Raw genomic sequence first — 21,694 nt, forward strand, 5'->3', positions numbered from 1 at the left:
TTCCACGATATGAACTTTTTTTTAAGGCCCATGGTTTCCAGCGAGCTCTCCTCCGTCTCACTTTCTTGCTGAAGCTGCAGATGTACATTATGGTAGTGTGAAAAAAGCTAATTAAACTGCAGAGACTCGGCGGGAAGCAGGGCACGCCCCGCCGAGCGCGCGGAATGATTGATTTGCACTGTCACACGGCTCTGCTGGGTGTCATAACTTAGTGACAAATCAAGGATTACAGTGACCCAGAGTAACTCTCTCCCTTTGTTGTTGGGCAGACATCAAAGCAGCCAAGCATATTAGTGTTTTTAATAAGTAGTTAAGTCGGGAGTAGCTTACAGTTTAGAATTACTTTGTGTACAACTGGAGGTGTTGGGGGGGGGAGGTAAGGAAAAAAAACACCAAATTATTAGTCACGTAAAAAATGTAAAGTAAAATAAAACAAAACAAAAGAAAATAGAATGAAGGCCGTGTGGCAGGAGCAGGTCCTTTTTAGGGGCTGTTGGAGGTTTTGCATTATTTGTCTAAGCCACACAGAGGCCTGCTGGGGCGAGGCACACCGTCTGGAAATGAGGTTTTCTGGGGGGTGAAGGGGGGGGAAAGTGACTATAAACACTGCAGTTCTGGGTGGGGGGTGGGGGCTTCCTAAGCAAATGGCTTCGTTTTAATCAGCGCAGAAGGGGGCTGGGAGGGTCACGTTGATGTGTTTGAGCACAAATATCCTGTTCCCCCACAATTAGGATCATAAAATGGTTGGGGCAACTCCCCTTATCTCGAACGTACTCATATCCCTGAAGACAGCTGTAGTGCTGTTTTTTTCTTGGGATATTTACCTTCGGCCACAGAGCCGAGACCTGAAAATCAGAGCGAAGTGGGAAGCTGCCATTGGGTTCCTGCTGTACTGTCATTATCCCCGTTGTAATGCTAATGGGGCTGGGCTCTACTGAGGACACGGTTGGAGCCAGGGACCCCATGAGGTGGGATGGCCATCTCGCTCTGTGGGGTACCAGTTGTACGGAGGGATGTGAAGCAGGTGGAGCGGGCCCCCTCCCCGCCCCCCCGCCAGGACAGGGAGAATCTCTGCCTGAATCACTTGTAAACTCCTAAGTTGCACAGATCGACATCAACGATGGGGTGGCTCAGCGCACGTGGTGTGGGAGAGGCGAAAATGTACAGCTTGGCTGTGTGACTCTGGGCAAATCCGTCAACCTCTCTGGGCCTCAGTTTCCTCATCCTGCATAGTTGGAAATCATCTTTTCTTCCTCACTCAGCAGGTTGTAAAAATCTAATAAAAGAATGCTGATGAAAATATTTCACAAATTCCCAAGCATTCTGTGAATCAGTCAGAAAATGAGAACACGGGAAAAAGCCATCTTGTCACATGCACTCTTGGTTGACATGGGTGATGGAAGGCTATGGAATCACCCACATGGGCACCCCATGACAGATTTGAATCTTCAGAAGCACTTTCACATCTATGCACTTTGGTCTATTTTGTGTATAAAGTCCACCAGGGTAAACAATGGCCTTGATTTTCTTTTGTGTGTATATATGAATCTCCGTATTCCTATTTGCATCCTTATGAGCAAAAACAGGAAAAATAAAAATCACTGTAGGAGATTTAATGCTTATTGTGATGAATGCAATGATGGAACTGGCAGGCTGCTGGTAAGAGAGTGAGGGTAAGGGAGGTGGGTCTCCCCATACAGGGAGACCCCAGCAGGTGGCTGATAAAGAATACCCCTCGCACCTCATGGCCCCCAGGGCTGTGTATTAGCCAGGTGGGTTCCCAAGTGGGATTTTTGTCAGTTTGCTCAGGAGGTGAGATGAAGCTTTAAGGAACTGATGGTCCCGCAAGCAAATTCATGCCAACTGAGACAGAGTGCCCCATCCAACTGTCGCATTGGAAAACGGGGCCCTAGACCCTGGCTCTTGCTTAGCACGATGAGAAGTCCCACTGACAGGTTAGGATTCCCTGACTCTCTTTTTAGATTGCAGACCATCTTCCTCTCTTTTTGCAATTAAGTGCATCACAGTTTACTCTACTTAGGGTGCCACACTCTGTGGTTGAAGAAGTACCATGTATTAATAAATGCATCATGCAGAGTGGGCTCCTTCTATGGATGTCCAAGTGCATCATCTTATATGGATTCTTATTTATTAAAATTACAGAATTACTTTTCAAAAACTGATAGCTTCCTTTGTCAAGATTACAGAAGATACTCTGGAGCCCACCTAGCCCTGTGTTCCCTTTCTCCAACTACAGAGAGCTTTCTTCAAATGAAATCTCCTATGGAAAAGAATTCTGTCTCATCTAATAGAGTCAGATCTGCTCACAACACTCCAAGCCAGGGGCACCAGGGGGGCTCAGTGGGTTAAGCATCTGACTCCTGGTTTCAGCTCAGGTCATGATCTCAGGGTTGTAAGATCGAGCCCCGCATCGGGCGCTGCACTCAGTGTGGAGTCTGCTTGAAATTCTCTGCCTTTTCCTCTCCTTCTGCCCCTGCCCCCACTCTCTCTCTCTCTAAAATAGGTAAAATCTTTAAGAAAAAAAACAACTGAAAACACTCCAAGTCAGCAATTCCACTCCTTGATGTGGATCTTAAAGACACTCCCACACATGCACCAGGAACCAGGGATCGGAACGTTCCATATAGCATCGTTCACAATAGGAAAAAAATGGAAAACCACCTAAGGGTCCGGCAGCAGCAGAAGAGACGAATCGTGGCCTTTTAACGTGAAGAAATCCTCTTGATTAGAGAACATGAACTACAGCTGTGAGCATGGACATGAAAAGAAGTCTCAAAAACAAAACATGACGAAGAAATGCAAATTCTAGAAGAAAACATGTGTGTGACTTTGTTAATAAAAAGCTCAAAAACAGGCAACAGTAAACAACACATTGACTGGGGACACATACATGAGTATTGAAACCACGAAGGGAAGGAAGAAGGAGACAAGGAAGAAGGAAGGAGAGGGAGCAGGAAGGAAAAAGGAATAACCCCATTCCAGGAGAGGTGGTGTCCTTCCAGCTCCATGGGACTCGGAGTTAGTGTGTTGATGTGGGGGTAAAAGGATGTGAAGATGATCTAGGATCTTGGAATTCCTTTATTATTCAGATATATGGTTAGTAGGTGCCAGGAGTCTGCTAAGCAGAATGCTCACCTAACTGGCATATTTTCTTCTAAAGTCCTCTGGAGAAACCAAGGGAGACGAAGGTTGTTTCACACCATGGGTGGGTTAAAACAGCATCTAGGGGATAGTCTAGGGCTGACAGAAGCTAGGCTGACCCCCTCCACCTTCCAGAGGGCCCACGTGCTGCTCACAAATGCTGCAAGGGAGATGAGGGATGAGGAGAGAGTATGGGGGCCCAGGGTGAGGGGTCTCAGTTCTGGGGTAAGGAAGTGAGTGGGTGGGAACAATAGGGGGGGCCCCGGACAGTGGGCAGTCTGCGCTGCTTCTTGGACTGCTAGCGTGTGAACGTCCATGTGTGACCGTCCGGTGAGAGAAGAACACATCTGGCAGCAGACGCCCTTCAGCATTAAGGACTGGTAGACACCACAAAGTGGACAAAGAAAGAGGAGATGTATTTATTCATATTATTCACCTTAAAAGTGACCTCCTCAGAGAGACTGAATGGTCACTCTTCAATGCGTCCCTCTATTTTAATTCTTTGCATGGCATTTCCTGGGAGATCATGTTTTCAGGATCTTTTTGTTGGCTGCTGGCCTCCCCCAGCCTGGTCCCTCATTGCCATCCCTGCTGCCAAGACATAAACTTAACTCCTTTCCCATTTGAGGTAGAGTCGCATCCTTCCAAGGCACCCGCCCTGTGGGATAACGTTCAGATGTCCAACACTATAATCTCACACAGATCTGTAAGAAATAACTTCCAAAAATCATCCAGTAAGGATACTTAAGATATTAATAGAGTAGTTGCCCTTGGGAAGGAGAACTGAGAAATCAAAGGATGGGGAGGAAAAGGTAAACTTCTCACTGCATATTTTTTGTACCATTTGGCCATTTCACCAAGCACATGGACGTCTTATAGTAAAAGTTTATTTTAATTAAAATCTCAACATACACACTTTCTCTGTCTCTGTCTCTTCTCTTCTTAATTTCCCAGATGAGTCATTTCAAGCTGCCTCATTTAAAACCCCCATGAGCCTGACTAATGATATTTTGGGGTTCACCTCCAACTCTGTCCTGTACATTTGGAATTTAGACAAATGATGTGGATATTTTCTTGGATTTTCTTTTAGTCCCCTTCACCTTCCTTTTCCCTGGAGAAGTCAGGAGAAATTTCCAGAAAAACCTTGAGAAATGATCTGCTAGTCTATGCAGCCCCAAAAGTGATGGTCAGACTTGGTTTTCTGAGCACGAGTTTGCTGAAATGTGGGGCTGAGCACAGAAGGGTGAGCAAAGCTTTCTTCTCTTAACCGCTAATGTCCTCCTGGGTTGGACCTCTGTCCCCAGGCAACCCAGCACAAGCCTCCCCCAAGGGTGTCAGCACCTCCCATCTGAACCGGGAAGAGCCTCCCTCGCAGAGAAGGAACCAGGTAGAGGGGATTGCTCATCATCCGTGCTAGTCAGCCAAGTTCCTCTCTCAGCTAAATCAGGAAACTCATAAAAAGACTTTATCTCTGGGTCACCCGTGCTTCCCCAGCTTCCACCCGCCTGGTGCCTGGGAAAGGGCAACAAAGGGGTGTGGAGAACAATGACCATCTGTGAAGCTGAGCCTGTACCAACAAGAGGTATGGGAACCCCGGGGTCTCAGGCCCTCTCCTCCCTTGGCCTGGAAGCCAAGTGGCCAGGTGTCCTTCCTGGTAGACCAGGAGACCCTGGGGGCCTTGCGTGCTCCCTGGCTGGTGGCCTTGCCCATGTCCCTTCTTAAGTGTTCCAGCTCTGCTAAAAGAGCCTGACAGGTGGCCTAGTTTTCTCCTCTGATTTCTTAGAATAGTCCTGGTGTCACCAACTCTAGAATAACCATGCCACTTTGTTTCTTACCAAGCCCTCCCTGGAGGAGGCCGAAGACAATGCCAGTGATATGTCACATCCTGCCCCTCATGTCTATCATTCTTCCTAGAGCCCCCCACCCGGTTGAACACTGACCTCTGGGACCACTGCCCTATAGTTAGGAGGGGGCTTCTTCCCCTCTGCCCTGCCTGAGTCCCATAGCTGCCTATAAACACCAGTACATCTGGGCATCTGGGTCCTCCCAGATCCTTGGGGCAGGTACAGTGACCTGAGGCCCCCTCATGAACCCCGCCCCCCACCACCAATCCCCACCGCCAGGTTCTCACCACTGTTGAATAACTTGACGTTCCTCGCTTCACACTGTTCCACCTGCTGTTTTGTGACTGTTTTGCCTCTGACCTGAGAAGTACCTAGATACAGATTTTTATTTCTCCTTTATGGACCAATGAGCTGGGGTACAGATATGGCTAAGGACATGACCAGTTACTGGCTGAGAGAGGACTTGAAACTGTTGACTCCTATTTCAAGGCTTTTTCTTTTTTTTAAGATTTTGGGTGTTATACGCAAACAATGTATCATGGAACACGACATCAAAAAACTAATAATGTACTGTATGGTGACTAACATAACATAATAAAAAATATATTGACATTTAAAAAATTAAATTAAATTAAAAAAGATTTTATTTATTTATTTGACAGAGAGAGAGCACAAGCAGGGGGAGCAGCAGAGGGAGAGGGAGAAGCAGACTCCCTGCTGAGCAAGGAGCCCAATGAAGGACTAGATCCCAGGACCCTGGGATTATGACCTGAGCTGAAGGCAGACGCTTAACTGACTGAGCCACCCAGGCGCCCCTCTCAAGGCTTTTTCTACCCTGTTACTTGCTCGGAAACACTTCTGGTGCTTGGTCCTATTGCATTTCACACTTCCCATCACAGACCGCTGGAGCCGAAAGGGACTTCAGGTGTGGCCGTGTCGCATCCCCTCACAAGGATGGTTAGCCCCAGAGAGGGAAGGGACCTCCCAAGGTTATACAGTGAAGGGGGCAGCCAAGCCCCCAACCTGGCCTCATCCCAGACCCAGACCTTACCTCTGGTCCCAGCGCTGCTGGGGCTGGGGAGCCAAAGCCCTTCCTCCCTGTTTCTCTCCTGCCCTCCACCCTGCCAGGGTGGTGACCAAGCAATCCTTGGGGTCTGGGTGGCCTTTGCAGCCACCAGCATGCTCTTAGGGAGGGCAGGCTGCAGGAGGAGGGCTGGAGTGTCCTTGTGGACAGGAAGGACAGACGTGGGAAAGAGAGTGAGCTGGGACAGGAGGTAAGGAGAAGGGCGAGAATGTTGGGCTCCGCTGACGGAGGACCTCAGGAGAACCGCTCAGCATTGATGCTCACTGAGGGTCCCATCCAGGAGCACGAACCAAATGCGAGAAAGAAAAACGGGTTGGCCCTGCGGCACCACCACAAATCAGAGCTGACGAAGCAGAACGTTGTCCCCTGGGCCTGGTCACCACACGTTTCCATGACAACTCTGCATGTCATCAAGAGTGTCAGGTGGCCCCATCATGCTTGATCTGCACCCTGTCTGTTCTGTCTAGGCAGTGTGGCCAGAGCTCTGGGGCTCGAAGGGGCTTGAAAAAAACCCTATTCAGACCCAACCCAAACAAAAACCAGATCTTTTGTGTCTTTGAGCTCTTCCTGTGGCTCCTGTTTCTGGAGCTGCAGGGGCTGTGTGAGTAGCTCATCAGCCCTGGCCGAGGTCAGTTCTCCAGAAGCTACAATGAGGAATGAATGGCTCATCAACCTTCCTGGGTTCCAGAGCAAGAGCTGTGAGTCACCCCAAATGGGGGGGTGGGGCAGCGAGACAGGAGCACCGTTCAGCCAGGCCAGCCTCGCTGCTGAGTCGGGAGGACCAGGAGAAGGGCGAGCCGCCAGCTGAGTGTCATGGAGGTTTGGGATTCGTGACGGTATGAGCCTGGCATTTCCTGCGCCTCTTTGATGGGGGGGGGGGCGTAAGGTTGACATCCCCCCAGTTTCCAGCAGCAGTCCCCCAAAGCATCCCCAGTTAGCATAGCGCCGAGTAGACACAAATGCTTGTTTTGCAAAGAGCTTCAAAACTTACCCTCCAGTCTTTCCTTCCACCAGCGCGATGCCCTGAAGTTCCTCCGATACGGAGAAGTGTGAAGTGTATAATCAGCAGCAAAGTCTATTTCCCTACAGAGGGAGGAAAAAACCAACAAAACCTATACATTAAACAGACAAATGAAGAAACAAAAAACCCAAAAAACAAAAAAACCCTGAAGAACAGAATGGAAACAGCCTATTAACAGTGCCTCTCTTTGGTCGGTGGGACAGAGTCTAATTTTTTCCTCACCGGCTCTTCATTTCCAAATGTACTATTATTTATATATAGTCACTGTATGCTAAAAATAGCTATGTACTAAAAATTTTAGGGCCACGAGAGCTCTCAAAAGCAGAGGGCTTCTGCACGGAGTCTCCAGGGGGGAGTCCTTCCCCGACAGAGGACCAGCTTCTATATTGTCCCCAGGGCAGGCCACCCCCACTCTGGGTTCTTCCATGGCTTCCTTAAAGAGCTTCCCGTTCTCTCCCAGCCCCCTGTAGTGTCAGGGTCATGTGGGAAAAGCCGAATCCCATTATCTTCCAGCTCAGCTCAATGGGGGAGAAAACAGACTGGTCCAGGCATCCCACTCTACTTTGAAGTCTGAACAAGTGTTTCAGAATCTCTCTGGCTCACTTGTCTCCCCCTCCCCTGTCTCCTCACCAGGTATAAAATATCCGCAGACTAAAAATAAATCTCTCTTGAGACAGCTCAGGTGCAGCTCGGGGTTTTAACCTTCAGTGCCTGGCACAAGTTCTGATCTGTGTGTCTTTAACACATTAAAAGCTTTAGCTACTTTAAACATAGAGCAACCACATGACCCAGCAATTCCACTCCTAGGGATCAACCTAAGAGAATTGAAAACATATGTTCACATAAAACTTTGTACATAAATGTTTACAGCACCATTATTCCTAAGAGCCAGGAGGTGGAAACAACTGAAGCATCTATCAACTGGCGGATGAATGTACAAAGCCTCGTGCATCCAGTACAGTGGAATATTATTTGGCAATAAAAAAGAAGCAAAGCACTTGATAAAGTCTCCAGCACGAATGACCTTTGGAAACATGATGCTAAGCGAAAAGACCATGTCATAAATGATTCCACTCGTATGAAATGTTCAGAGCAGGGAAATCTATAGAGACAGAAGTAGATTAGTGGTTGTCAGGGGCTGGGTGCTGGGTGCTCAAGGGCAGGAGGTTTCTTTTTAGGGCAATGAAAATGTTCCCAAACTGTGGTGATAGTTATGCACCTGGGTAGATACACTAAAAAATATTGAATTGCACGCTTGGCATGAGGGAATTGTATGGTATATGAATTTTATTTCAGTAAAGCTGCTTTTGAAAAGCTTTAGCTATGTTACCACAGGGCCATCAGTCACGTACACTCACACACACGCTCACATTCACACTCACACGCAGGTTGTGTAGCAGCTCTGGGCTGAGGCAGGCGAGGAGTTTAAGGCCGAAACCGGCAGCAAGGCAGCCAGGCCCACACCCCACATGGAGAGCAAACATCCGGCTCAGGAGTCCAGGAGTCCAAAGAGGTGCGCCAAGAGTGAGAGTTCTGGTGACCTCTGGTCATAACCACTAAATCAGGTGCAGGGGAAAGGAGTGAGCAAGGACTCAGAGGAAACCACAGGTTGGATGCTCTGTTCCCTCAAGCTGGCTGGCCCCTCTTTCCCCCCACCGCCCCTAGACCGGCCCCACCTCTTGGCTGTCTGCTCTGAGATCATGGCCTGTGCCCTGGCTCTTCTTCCTGGAATGTTGACACAGAAAAAAGTGAAACCTTCTGACCACCTGAGCACAGAGTTCTGTCGGTAAGGGTTTGCTTTATGGATTTCAAGCCCTGCACACTGGGACACTTTAATTTTTGAACTAAATTGTCAACCAGGGACAGGAGGTCCTTTGCACGAGCAAGAAGCTGATCTTGAGATTCCCTACTTTCCATGAGAGAAGAGGAGGGACAGAAGAGCTAACCGTGTCACTCCAACACACAAAGCCACCTTTGCATGAAGGTAGCTGTAGTGCGGCAAAGAAGGCCAAGGGTTAGAATAAAGGCAAAACCACTTACCGTATCCTTCATTGATGTTAACTCATTTGAGCCTCCTGATATCTCATGAGCCTCAGTTTGCTCATCTGTAGAGTGGATGCCAGACCCCAACTTATGAGCTACCTGAACTAGTTAAGTGAGGTAATATATGTGTAAGTTTCCAAAAGCTTACTGCATCGGAAATATTGGTTCTTATCATCATGACCATTCACTTGTAAGATATTTTAGATATCATGAGCATCCTCTTATTTGATCCTGGCTATAAAGTATTATTATCCCCATTTTAAAGGGACCTGTGGAAATGAAGGTCAGGTCACCTGCCCACAACAGTACAGTAAATCAGCGAATCATGGGGTAGAATCTCTTCACCTACCATCTCTCCCATCACCAGATGTCTCAAAGTCTGATTGTATCTCAGACACTTGGGCACTTGTCAGAATCAAAGAGGCACATGATCAGGGGTACCAGGCCCAAGGAATCAAATTTCCCAAGGTGGGGCCCAGCTATATGCACTTTTAAGTCTCCTCCGGGTGATTCAGGTGCACACCAGCGTCTCCGAGTCTCTGCACTAAGTCACACAGAACTTGGAAAGAGAAAACCTAAAGGAAAAATAAAAATGTAACCAGAAAAACTAGAGGCTAAAGAAAGAAACTGAAACATAGGATCTACCTGTGTCTTACAACGATAGCTAATGTTATGCAGAATTTACTCTGTGCGGGCGATGGCTGTGGATTATACCCTCCGCTGTCCTATAATTATACTCTCTATTAATTGACTTGAGTCCCCGAGCCACCTTCTGAGGTAGCTACTACTATTATTCCCATTTGACGGAGGCGAGAACTGAGGCTCAGAGAATTTCCGGGTTAATAAAGAGAGCCAGGACAGCACATCAACCGCCAGGTGATAGACCTGTAGAGAAGAAAGTATTTTCCTGTAGGGAGGAAACCAGGCCGGCATAATGAGGGCAGAGTCACTGCAGAAAGCTAACACGGAACAAAGCTGGTTTGGGGCCCCAATCTGCCCCTTGCCAAGGGGGTGCTGGTATCGCAGGAACCCAGCTGGGGGCTTGGCAAGTTTAAGATGAGACTTGGGCAGGTGCGCCTCGGTGGCTCAGTCGGGGAAGCATCTGACTCTTGATTTCGGCTCAGGTCATGAGCTCGGGGTCAGGGGATCGAGCCCCACATCAGGCTCCAACCTCAGCATGGAGGCTGCTTGGGGTCCTCTCTCCCTCTCCTTCTTCCCCTCTCCCCGCTCATGGGCTCTGTAAATCAATCAATAAATACAATCTTAAAAAAAATATTGAGATGAGACTCGGACGTCTGTAGGAAAGTTCACAATGTGTGGGTAGCAAAGCAGCCTTCCCTGCCCCTTGGGAGGGCACCTCACGCTGGGGGTAAGGGTTGAACAGTAGTCCCCAAAAAGGTGTGTCCACGTCCTAATCCTTAGAAGCTGTGAATGTAACCTTATTTGGAAAAGGGGTCTTTGTAATGCAATCAAGTTAAGGATCTCGATCTGGATTATCCAGGTAGGCCCTAAATCCAGCGACAAGTGTCCTTCTAGGAAGAGGAGACACAGAGAGGAGAGAAGGCCTTGTGAAGGTACAGGGACTGCAGCAAATAGCCACAAGCCAAGACATGCTGACAGTCACCAGAAGCTGGAAGACACAAGACAAGGGGTCTCCCCAAGAGCCTTGGAAGGGAGTGGGGCCCTGCCAACACCTTGATTTTGGACTTCTAGCCCCCAAAACCGTGAGCAAATACATTCCTGCAAGTATAAGCCTCCCAGTTTGTTGTAACTTGCTCTAGACGCACCAGGAAACCACACACTGGGGAAATGACAATCAATTTAGTGGACATTGCCCTTCCGGTCTCCTGAGCACCCTTTTTCTCTTGCCCAGGTTAGAACTCATCCCTTCCTTTGGAGACCTGCTCCCCAACCTCCTGCCACGTACTTCTGATGGCCCATCCTAGCCCCAGACACGGGGAGGGGCCTGTCATCTAGAACTGGCCAATCAGAGAGCCCCATCTCCTTGGCGGCAGTGATTGGCTCAGGGGGTAACTCATGACTCAAGCCTGCCCAATCAGAGTCCTTCCTTAGATTTTTGTATTACTGAGCAGGCAAGGGTTATACTTCCCTTTCTACCGGGGCTGTGAAATTGGTGCAGGAAGAACCCAAGTCACTCGGGGGGTGGGGGGGTGGGGGGGACATGTACCTGCTGCGTGGAGAAAGCCCATGTGCGTAGGTAGGCATGAAGCGAATAGAAGCAAGAAGCCAAGTTTAAGAGTGAGGAGACCCTGCTAGTGTTTAAATTCCTGGATGCAGTTGGCCCCGGGGCCAGCTCCACCATCCCTATGGTTTGTGACGTGAAACTTAATGTTTCTGCCCCAGCGAGCTGGAACTGGGGTCTGGCCTTGCAGCTGACAGCTCAGACTAACACCACAGGTTTAGAGCGACTGCATTTCCCCCAGGCAGAGGGAACTTGACTGCGTGGCTTGCATCGCTTCCTTTGCGAGGAAGGTTTGAGGACAAGATCCAGGGCTGGTGGTGCTATGTGTTGAAGAAAAGAGAAAGAAACAAGCTGGAGAAAATAGGTCTCCTCGATTTTCACGGCATCAGTCAGAATGTCCAAGAGACGCAGTGGAAACCATTTCCAAGCAGGAGAATGTTCGTTCCTGTTTGGCGGAGCCCGGAGAAGAGAAGAAAAACAAAAGCCTCAGCCAGGGGGCCAAGTCGGGCTGGGCACGGAGGCCCCGACCCCCTTTCATAACCACACGAAGCCACCTATCCATCCAAACACGGGCCCCAGGATCACAATGACATCTGAAACTTCTTTCAGGCATTTCCTTCCCTTTCAGGTCTCTTTGGGTTCCTCAGGCCAGATGTTGCTAATTTTCCATCTTTTCAAAGCTCTCCATCGCATTTAAAAGTCAGAATGCATCCTATTCATCGCTTCTGAATTTGAGGGGGGGAGGAAATCACAGAGGTCAGCAGGCCTTTTAATAGAAAGTAAATGAGCAAAGCTGTGTGCGAATGTGTGAGTGCGTGCGGGCACACACATAGCTTGTTATTTCCCGCCTCAATCGCCTTCTCAGCTGCACTGTGCAAGATCACAGGAGAGGCTCGGGCAGTACCGCTTAGAAAGGTTCCTCACATCTCCTTCAGGAGAAGGGCTGCTTCCCCCAATGTTGCCTTTTGTAGTTCCCTGGGTCCGCTCTGCAGACCTCAACCAAGCTAATTCCTGGTCAGCGAGTGGCCACTTTGAACCAGTCACACACCGGAGGCCCTCTGAGGATCTTGTTGGCGAGGTGACTGCTTTCACACGTTGCCCTTCTGTTTACCTGTGGCAAAGGGCTCCTTCTCTCTCACTTGAGGCAGAGCAGAAAGGAGGCCCTTCCCATTAAAACAGCGAGGAAGAAGCAGAGGAAGGTCGGGACCACGTGTTCTTTTGACAAGGCTGAACAGCGGGAGGGCTCACGAAGAAAGAAATTCAGCGGCTGTTATTCAGAGAAGAGACAGCATGGGGAATGAGGGTGAGCCGCCGGGTTCCTTCCAGCATAACCACTACATTTCTAACCTGTTCAGTGTCACCTGCAGAAGTCCCAGCGGAGTGGTAGGCTTGGAGATACACATGGATCCTACTCAAATAAGGTCGCTTAGAGTGGGTGCTAGGAAAACAGGTCACAGAGGTCATTCATTTTACTTTTTTTTTTTTACGTGATAGAAAGAGAGAGAGAGAGAAAGATCAAACGATTTGATGGGGCTCCTCTCCAAGATAACAAATTCACCATACACATGACTTTAATTTCTGAACCAAAAATGGGGGCAAGTGGTCTTATGACTCGGAGTGTACGTGGAAACTATGGGAAAGAATGTCTTAAATTTGACTGCCCCAGAAATTATAGGGTGGTGGTTCTCAGTGGAGGGCAATTTTGGATTTTGTCTATTGGCTAAAGGCCAGGGATATGCTAAGCATCCTACAGTGCCAGGACAGGCTCCCACAATGAAGAATTCTTCAACCTATGTATCAGTAGTGCCGCTGTTGAGAAACCCCAGGTAGGACCAGTCACAGGGGCCAACTGACCGCCATGGTGTAGGGAGGTGCGGTCTCCCCAAGGGCCCAGAAAAGGCGAACCCGATGCCCATGTGTCTAGAAGTCTCACCGCCAGTTAGCTGTGAGGAGCTGGGTTGCAAGGGCATGAGGTATCAGGGCTCAAGTGGGCAGTAGAAGGAGACAGAGCTGAGATTTTAGGAGAGCAGATCTCAGGAGAAAACAGAGGAGGCGGGTGCGAAAGGAGAAAGTGGAGCAGACTGTGCAGAAAGAGGCAGAGAGCAGGAGGCTCCCGAGGGACAACAGAAAGTAGGTGTCTTGGTCTCGGGCAGCTTCCTCCATGCCAGGTGGCCCCGCTATGCTCTGTTTTCATGACAAGTCTAGGTCAGCACCCCAAAGCCGTGCTCTGGGGTGGCATGAATAGGTTTCTGTTTCTGGCTACCAGGAGAGCCGTGACTCATGCTTGCCAGTTACTTCTACTTCTTGAATACGTAATTCCCTGGTACGGTTGTGGAAGGAAGCTGGACTGTCAAACATGGAGCTGCCCCAAAGATGACAAGTCTAGAACGAGCTTCGCAAAAGAGCCTGACTTTCCACCAGCCCTGACCTCACGCAGCCATGATGCAGATGGGGCCCACGCGGCCAGTAGTCATGTATCTTAAAGGCTCCAGGTGCCCATGTCACCCAGGGATGCGGACACGAGAGTTCTGAACTGGTTCTGGGTCATGCAGCCTTTCTCAGAATAATGCTTTTGAATGATTTAAATAGTTCTAAATGAAAAAAGCAACATACAGAGGGTAATAAAGTAAACCAATCCCCATGAAAAACAGTTCTCAAACTATTTTAAAATTGGGACATAGCACTCTGTGTCCCTGAGAATTAGTACAATAAGAAACTCTAGGGGCGCTTGGCTGGCTCCGTCGGTGGAGCATGCAACTCTGGGTCTTGGGGTTGTGAGTTTGAGCCCCGCCCTGGGTGTAGAGATTACTTAAAAAAAATAAAAACTAAAAAAAAAAAAAAAAAAGGAACTCTAGGGCCAGGTTTAATACTTACCCATAATTTCAGAGTAGTGCGGAGCATAAATAACACTAAACAATACTTGCAACAACTCTAATATGATATAAAAATATCTATTCATTTTGTAGGCAAGAGAGTAACAGTGGCCACTAATCCTACTATGGTTTGCTTCCTGCATTTGTAACTGAAGGATATGCCACATTTCCATTTGAGGTTTGTGAAAAGAAAGATATATTTTATTGTTTAATAAAAACAAATACAGATTTTATTGTTCACCGAAATAAAAACATATTTTCCCCACCACGTTCACGGACCCCTTGAATTTTATGCCCTCTTGGTGGCCCGTGGGTCACAGACTGAGAGTCTCTGACCACAAGGCCCCCAACAGAAGCCAAATAGGTTTTCTGAGCAGGAAAACAGCTAGTGAAGAGGAAGCAGAAATATTTTATTATTCTAAGGCTAAGCAATGACCAGTGATTAATGCCTAAGGCAAATGAGCGCGTCAGCTTAGTTCTTCTTACCTCGTAGCACTCTGAGCACAAACAGAAGAGGTAAGTTTTGGCACAGAATTTGAAGTCTGCAGAGAACACTGAATTAGGACAACAAGCCCATTGGAGTGGAACAGCCCATGCCTGACGGAGGAGGGAGCAGGGATGCATCAGCAGTACTGCAGGGGGTGGGGAGGGGAGGTTTCTGGGTGGCTCAGTTTGTTAAGCATCTGCCTTCAGCTCTGGTTGTGATCCCAGGGTCTTGGGATCGAGTCCTGTGTCAGGCTCCCTGCTCAGCAGGAAGTCCGCTTCTCCTTCTCCCTCCGCCCCTCCCCCTGCTTGTGCTTGCTCTCTCTCTCTCTCTCTCTCTCAAATAAATAAGTGAAATCCTAAAAAAAAACAAAACAAACAAACAAACAAAAAAAAAACTGTTGCCAGAGCAAAGCAGGGAGAGGTATCTGCCACTGCCCACTTGAAGGAAAGGCCTGAAATGGTCCCCAGTGATCAAGCTGAGGACCGAGAAGAGAAGAAATGGGGGTCAAAGTGGATGGATTCAATTCACAGAACAAAACGTGCGGGGTCTGGGGCGGAAGGCTATAGGCAAATACCTCTGTTACTGAGATCCAAGTCCTAGATGTGGAGAAGAAACACAGTTGTCTGAACCCACTGCTGTGGATAAAGGAATGAACGACAAACTCAAAAGCCCAAGCTTCTAGTTTCCAGTTTGCCTCCACATCTGAGAGGGCCACCCAAGCCAGGTGGTTCTGTTGTTCTGGGCCTCGGTGCTCTCATCTCCAAAATGAGACTGTCGAACTAGACCACCTCATAGGCACACATTTACAGTGCTGAGATCAGCCATAGATCCTCACATTAGCACTGTGCTCCCCAATCCTCGCTGCACGCTGAGATCTCCTGGGTCCTATCCCCAGGGTTCTGATTTAATTGGTCTGATGTCGCCTGAGCATTCAGATTTGTAAAAGCTCCCTAAGTGATCGTAACAGACAGCCAAGGTGGAGAACCACTGTTCACGCATTAATTCGTTTCTCAGATGGCTAGACTGGGTAGGGGACTGAGATCAGACACCTGAATAGAGAAAGGAAGATCAGGTTCAGTAGGACCCAAGAACTGAGCCACATGAAGACACGGGAGGACCCAGGGAAGGCAGAGGACATGGGGAGGAGTGAGCGGGGAATGAGGTAGTCTGGCCTGGATTACCAGGACAATGCTGTCTTATTAGCTGGGTAAACGTGGGCCAGTCATTTCCTCCTTCTCAGTCTCGGTTTTCTCATCTGTAAAATGAGCCGTGTGTAAACAAGAGGGAAAGCACTCCGACGTGTATGGAACACCCTTTCTGTGCCGGGTGCTATCCTAGGTTCCACACATATGTTATCCAATTTCCTTGTCACCTCGTACTCGAGAGAGGAGGAAACCACTGTTTGAAAGGCTAACCAAACCCTTCTTCTGTACCTCGCTGAGTCACTTGCAAGGGCCAAAAGGAGCCCATGTGTCTGAAATAGGATTGCCAGCTTTAGCAAATAAAAACACAAGATGCCCAATGAACTTGGTGTTTTAGATACACAACAGACACCTTTATACTTTTGTTAGTGTAAGGAGGTCCCAAGTATTGTTTTGACGGACAATCTAAATTTGAAACTATTTTATCAACAATGAAGCCTGATACATGTGTATAGTTTTATCGGGTTGTTTGGCCTGTTATTGATAAGAGGTTTTTCTGTATTAAGGTTATTAACCCTCTGACATGGGTCCTAAAGAGTTTTCCTATTTGTGTTTTATTTTTTACTTTGTTTATAGTGTTTGTTGTGCAGAGGTTTTTAATTTTTTATGTTGTCACGTTCCAATCTTTTTCTTTATTCTTCTTAGCATTTGTGCCATGCCTAGAAGTTTCCATCCAAAGATTATATACATTTGCTCCCCTGATTTCTTCTAATGCTTCTATAGTTTTAGTTTTTACATTTAAAGCATCTGGAACTTATTTGGGAGGATGATGGCACTTTTTTTCCCCCAAATGGCTAGCCAGTTGTCCTAACAGCATTCAATAAATTATCTTTTCCCCTCTTGTTTGAAAATGCCCTTTATCATATACTGAATTCTAGGATTTACATGGGTATATTTCTGGGACTTCTAACTTGTTCTTCTTGTAGTATGACAAGATTTAAATCACTGTAATTTTATAACCTGCTTTATTTCCTGGGGGGGCGATTTACCCTTTGTTTTCCCTTTTAAAGGGTTTCTGGTTATTCTTACCTTTTTGTTCTTCCTAATAAATTTTAGAATTATTCCATCATGTACCCCAAACTCTAGTTGAGCTTTTAATTAGCACTGGGCTAAGTTTTCAGAATAATGTAGGGAGAAAGCCTTCTCTTATCAATACTGTATCTGTTTATCCAAGACCAAAGGATGTCTCTCCATTGGCCATCTTCTTTATGATTTTTTAAAAAAGATTTTATTTATTTATTTGAGAGACAGAGAGAGTGAGAGAGAGAGAGTGCATGAAAGGGGAGGAGAGGGATAAGCCAGCTCCCCTCAAGCAGGGATCCCCGGGCAGGGCCGATCCCAGGACCCTGGGATCATGACCTGAGCAGAAGGCAGAGGCTTAACCCACTGAGCCAGCCAGGAGCCCCTTCTTTATGATTTTCAGTAAAGGGTAAGCACTTTCTTCATGCGAGTGCCACACAATTCTTATTAAATTTATTCCTAGCATTTTATATTCCATTTGTATTCATTATATTTTCTATTTGGTTATTGTTTGGATATGTATGAGGTGTTTTATTAAAAGGGGCATCTGGCTGGCTCAGTTCATAAAGCCTGCCACTCTTGACCAAAGGGCTGTGAGTTTGAGCCCCATGTTGCATGTAGAGATCACTTAAAAAGTAAAATCTTTAAGAATAAAAGGGGGAGGAAGGAGGCAGGAGTAGAAGAGAAAGAGAGACACAGACAAATTTGATCAATGTCATCGTTTTCTTTGAGTCCGTCTCCCAGAGAAGGCTCAGTTCATCATGGTGATGTCCGTAAAGGAAGACTCATAGGTTCAGCGATGCCAGTTTCCAGATGGAAGGGACAGAAGAACCAGATGCAATTCTCCCCCACGATTCTAATCCACTCTTTGTCAGGTAACGTGAGACCTGGAGCAAAAGGACCTCCACCCCATCTTCAGGAACATCCTCCATCTTTGCCCCGGCGAGGACAGGCATCCCATTGGCTCTCAGGGCAAGCCCCGCCCCTTCTGGCTCAGGACCTCTCTTCTGGTATGAGTGGCCCCGCTGCTTGGCAATTCGCTCCTGGGTGTTTCCTCCCTGGGTGTCTTTCCCAATAATCTGCTCCTCTGAAGGGAGTCTGCCCTCTCCCTGACACACACACGTTTGCCTGAAGATTTACATTTTTGATTTCCTTGCCCGTTTGCTGACTGCCTACATAAAAGAGAATTGTAAATGTTCAGAAAAATCAAAGTGCTTCTTAGACACCTGCAGTTCCACCAAGTGAGCATTCTCTAATTCGTGCCAAGAAGCGGATGAAGAAATGAGGAGGGATAACCTGGCCGTTTTCTGGCTGCAGTATTCCAGACTCTGTTTCCCCTCACTGCTGGAGCAGCTTCAAGTTCTCAGGGCAGTTTGGAAGGCTGTCAGGCACAGCTTCCTGCTCCCCTTGGGCTGAGCAGTGCGCGGAGCCCACTCTGGTCGCAGCCCGTGGAGACAGGATTAGGGACGGAGGGGCAAGGACGGCCGCCCGGGCTGCGGGTCTGGCCAGTGTCCCGGGCAGCGTAGGGCAGTCCACTGAGCATTCCGTGCCCTACCTGCACCGCACAGACCCTCTTGTCTGACCCTTCCTCTCTTCCACCATCCTTCTCTGCCTGGTCCCTTTCTTTCGTTTAGAACCTAAGGGGTGCGTTCGGGCCTGAGGAGCTAGCTGCCAGCCTTGGAAACATAATGGACATTTAAGCGTCAATTTAAAAAGAAAAGCATGAACTGTGCTATCATTTCCTTTTTTTTTTTTTTTCTTTTTTCAGATGGTAGAACGTAAATGCAAGGAATCTTTAGGGTCATCCCTAAAATAAGATGTGGAAATGGAGTGCATTTAATGATCACAAGTAGGCCAGTGCTCTGGGCCCATTAGAAGCAAACTTGCTGAAGGATAGGTGAGGTCTAGGGCTTCTAGGCTGAGTGAGGTTTACCCATGCATCCCCGGGGGACTAAAAGCCATAGGCTCTTGTCAGCTGACTACATAATTCTCTACAGGTTCTTTAGTCACTGACTTTTAAACATCCCAACCCAGATTGCTAAGACAGTGGCTTTATGAGGTTTCAAATTCACAGCACTTTATCTAACGAAACCCATGCCATTCCCACCTACCACCCCTACCACTTGTCATCAGAAGTGGAAAACTCCATCCCATAAAACAGTTTCCTTCTTTCAAATGCCCCCACCAGGACCATTTCAGAGAAGTCTGAACTATAATGAATCAAATTTTTCCACGTCTTCCAACTTTCAATTACAAGAGAGTGGGCCACCTTATGATTTCCCCAGAGCTTAAATGACACACTTCTATTTTTTGCCTTCTATTTCAAGAGAGGACCCTATTTGGCCATCTTCATCCTCTGGGCTAGGACGGAAGAAAAGATCCTCCTCTCCAATTCTTTTCCCTGTTAGATACAGTCTTCTTGAATGTTACACAGAATGTGTACTACAGGACTGTCTCTCCAAGAACTGAATTCAAACCCTGATTCCACATACTCTAACAGGCTACTGGCTTACCTGGAGCCTTCAGTGAACAGGGCTTCAGAAGACAGTTAGCAAGAGCCTGAGACTGTTTGATTGCGTGAGCATTGGGGTGTGTGGTTTGAGATATAACAAGGTCTCACCAGGACAGTAAGTATGGAAGTGGGAAGGTTAAAGAGAAGAGGATTCTGGACAAGTACTCAGCTCTCCTGCCTGGGACAATGCACAGTGCTCTTCCATTTGGGCTCACTTACACATCATTCATGGATCCCAATTTAGTTCAAACTTCTTACCCTTCAGTGTGGCCTGTAGAAATAAGAACATCTGGGAATACCAAGGCAGGGTGGTAGGGAAACCAATTTCATGGGTTTTCTCCCTCCCCCAACCTTGTAACATTTTATTGCTTTACAGTTCATTGTCTCACTCTTTCCCCAAGCTCCCACCACCATCCTTTTGCTCCCACAGGTCCTGTGGGAAGCTCCATCAGTTGGGGGGGGGGCGGGTTTGGAGGGGAGGGTGATTCATGATCTTTTGGAATGGCTGCTGAATAATGATAGTTTCAATGAAATGCCCGGCTGGGAATATCAACTCCCCCTCTTCTGGCTCAATATGCACTCATTTCAAGGCTCACCATGGCTAGGGCTTGAAGTCTTTCTTTGATTTCTGCTTCTCATCTATTGTGCATTCCCTGGAATGATCTGGAGATGAGAGCCAGGTAGCAACAATGCAGCACATCTCTGGGACCAAAAGATAATTGAAAAATCTCATTAAGTCCATTCCTTTTGGCTCTAAGTTCACATATGGCCAGCACATTAGAGACCTTGTCCAAAAGATCGGCTTGGGATATTGGGTGGTGGTTGGGGGGGGAGGGTGACTTCTGTCATTAACTCAGACAACCTTCTCTCAAATAATCGGGCAATCAGGGCTCTGTGTGTCTTGGCTCCATTGCAGGTTTGACCATGTCACTGGTTTTAACCCAACCTGATGTCCCTTCTAGAATGGTCCACACTCTAGGAGATAAAGTAGCTGTCTTTATGAGTGATTGCTTCCAGACCCAATGAAGAGAAACTCATGTGTTTGAAATGCCTGCCATTCTTCTCCATTTCACCATAAAGTAGCCAATTTAATTTTGCACAATACTGTTTGATAACAACCATGTGTGTGTCTTCTGTATTTATATACTCAGGAAAGGACCTACTTGGTCAGTGTGAGATAATTTCACAAGAAAAATGGAACCAGATGTGACTCCTTTTTATTTGGCTCTTCAAACTAAGGCAGTCTAATTCCCAGGGTCAGTCTTTACTTCGGTTTTCAGTTACCTTGCAGAAGAGGATCCTTTTACACTACAATGTTTGCTTTTCCAAGGTACCTGACAAGCAGGAGTGGGCAAAAGATTTTAGAGGGTTGGTTCTCAGCCTAGCACTTTCCAGCATTTGCAGGTTTAGTGATTCAGTGGGATAGAAGTTTCCTCTTTTGGAATAGAACGTGTCTGTCCAGTAGTAGGCTTATCCACTTCAATTAAACTATTCTTCCAACTACTCAGAATACATAAGCAGTGTGGGCCTGAAATCCAAGGTCAAATAGTGCTAAGATGACTCATTCAAAACTCCAAAGCACAGGAGTTGGGCAGAACTGACATCAGAAAAGGGCACACTTTTCTTTCTTTTCATCTTACTTCCTCTTTTTCTTTTATTGCCATCTCGACTTGTACTGTTAAGCCTGTCATGTACGGTGGTACAATTTGTACACTATATAGAAGTGCTCGGCCAAGGGAGTGAAATCCAGCCCTTGTTTGCTAAGCCATGTATCCCAGCATGGGGCATTGCTACTTGGAGGGAGAGATACCTCCCCCCCACCCCCACCAAGGGACTAACTGCTCACCAAGTTGTCATGCCTGGGGCTGCATCTGTCCAGAAGAGGTGCATTTTTCTAAGAGGCCGTACTCACTAACAGGGCTCTTGTATGCTAGTGATAGCCTGAAATATGAATATGCAAACACCAGAATATGTATCATCTACTCCTACCTGCATACATTAGTACTTTTCAATAGGCCACATCCCTGATTCTGTCCTTTCTTGGGGAGACCAGGTGAGTCATCTGGAGAGGCTTTAGACCCAAGATGGTAGATATGTGGCACTTGTGCTACTACTCTTCCAATGGCAGACACCACTAATCAATTCTGGAATTCTTTCACACCGAGCCTAAGTTGGTCTCACAATCCTTCTCCACTCAGTGAAACATTCTTCTCAGTCTCTGCCAACTGAATAGAGTTGACATA

This window comes from Eumetopias jubatus, unplaced genomic scaffold (genome assembly GCF_037043125.1).
Source record: "Eumetopias jubatus isolate StellerSeaLion01/CBP00866 unplaced genomic scaffold, mEumJub1_p1.0 scaffold_10, whole genome shotgun sequence".
Classification (NCBI taxonomy): Eukaryota; Metazoa; Chordata; class Mammalia; order Carnivora; family Otariidae; genus Eumetopias; species Eumetopias jubatus.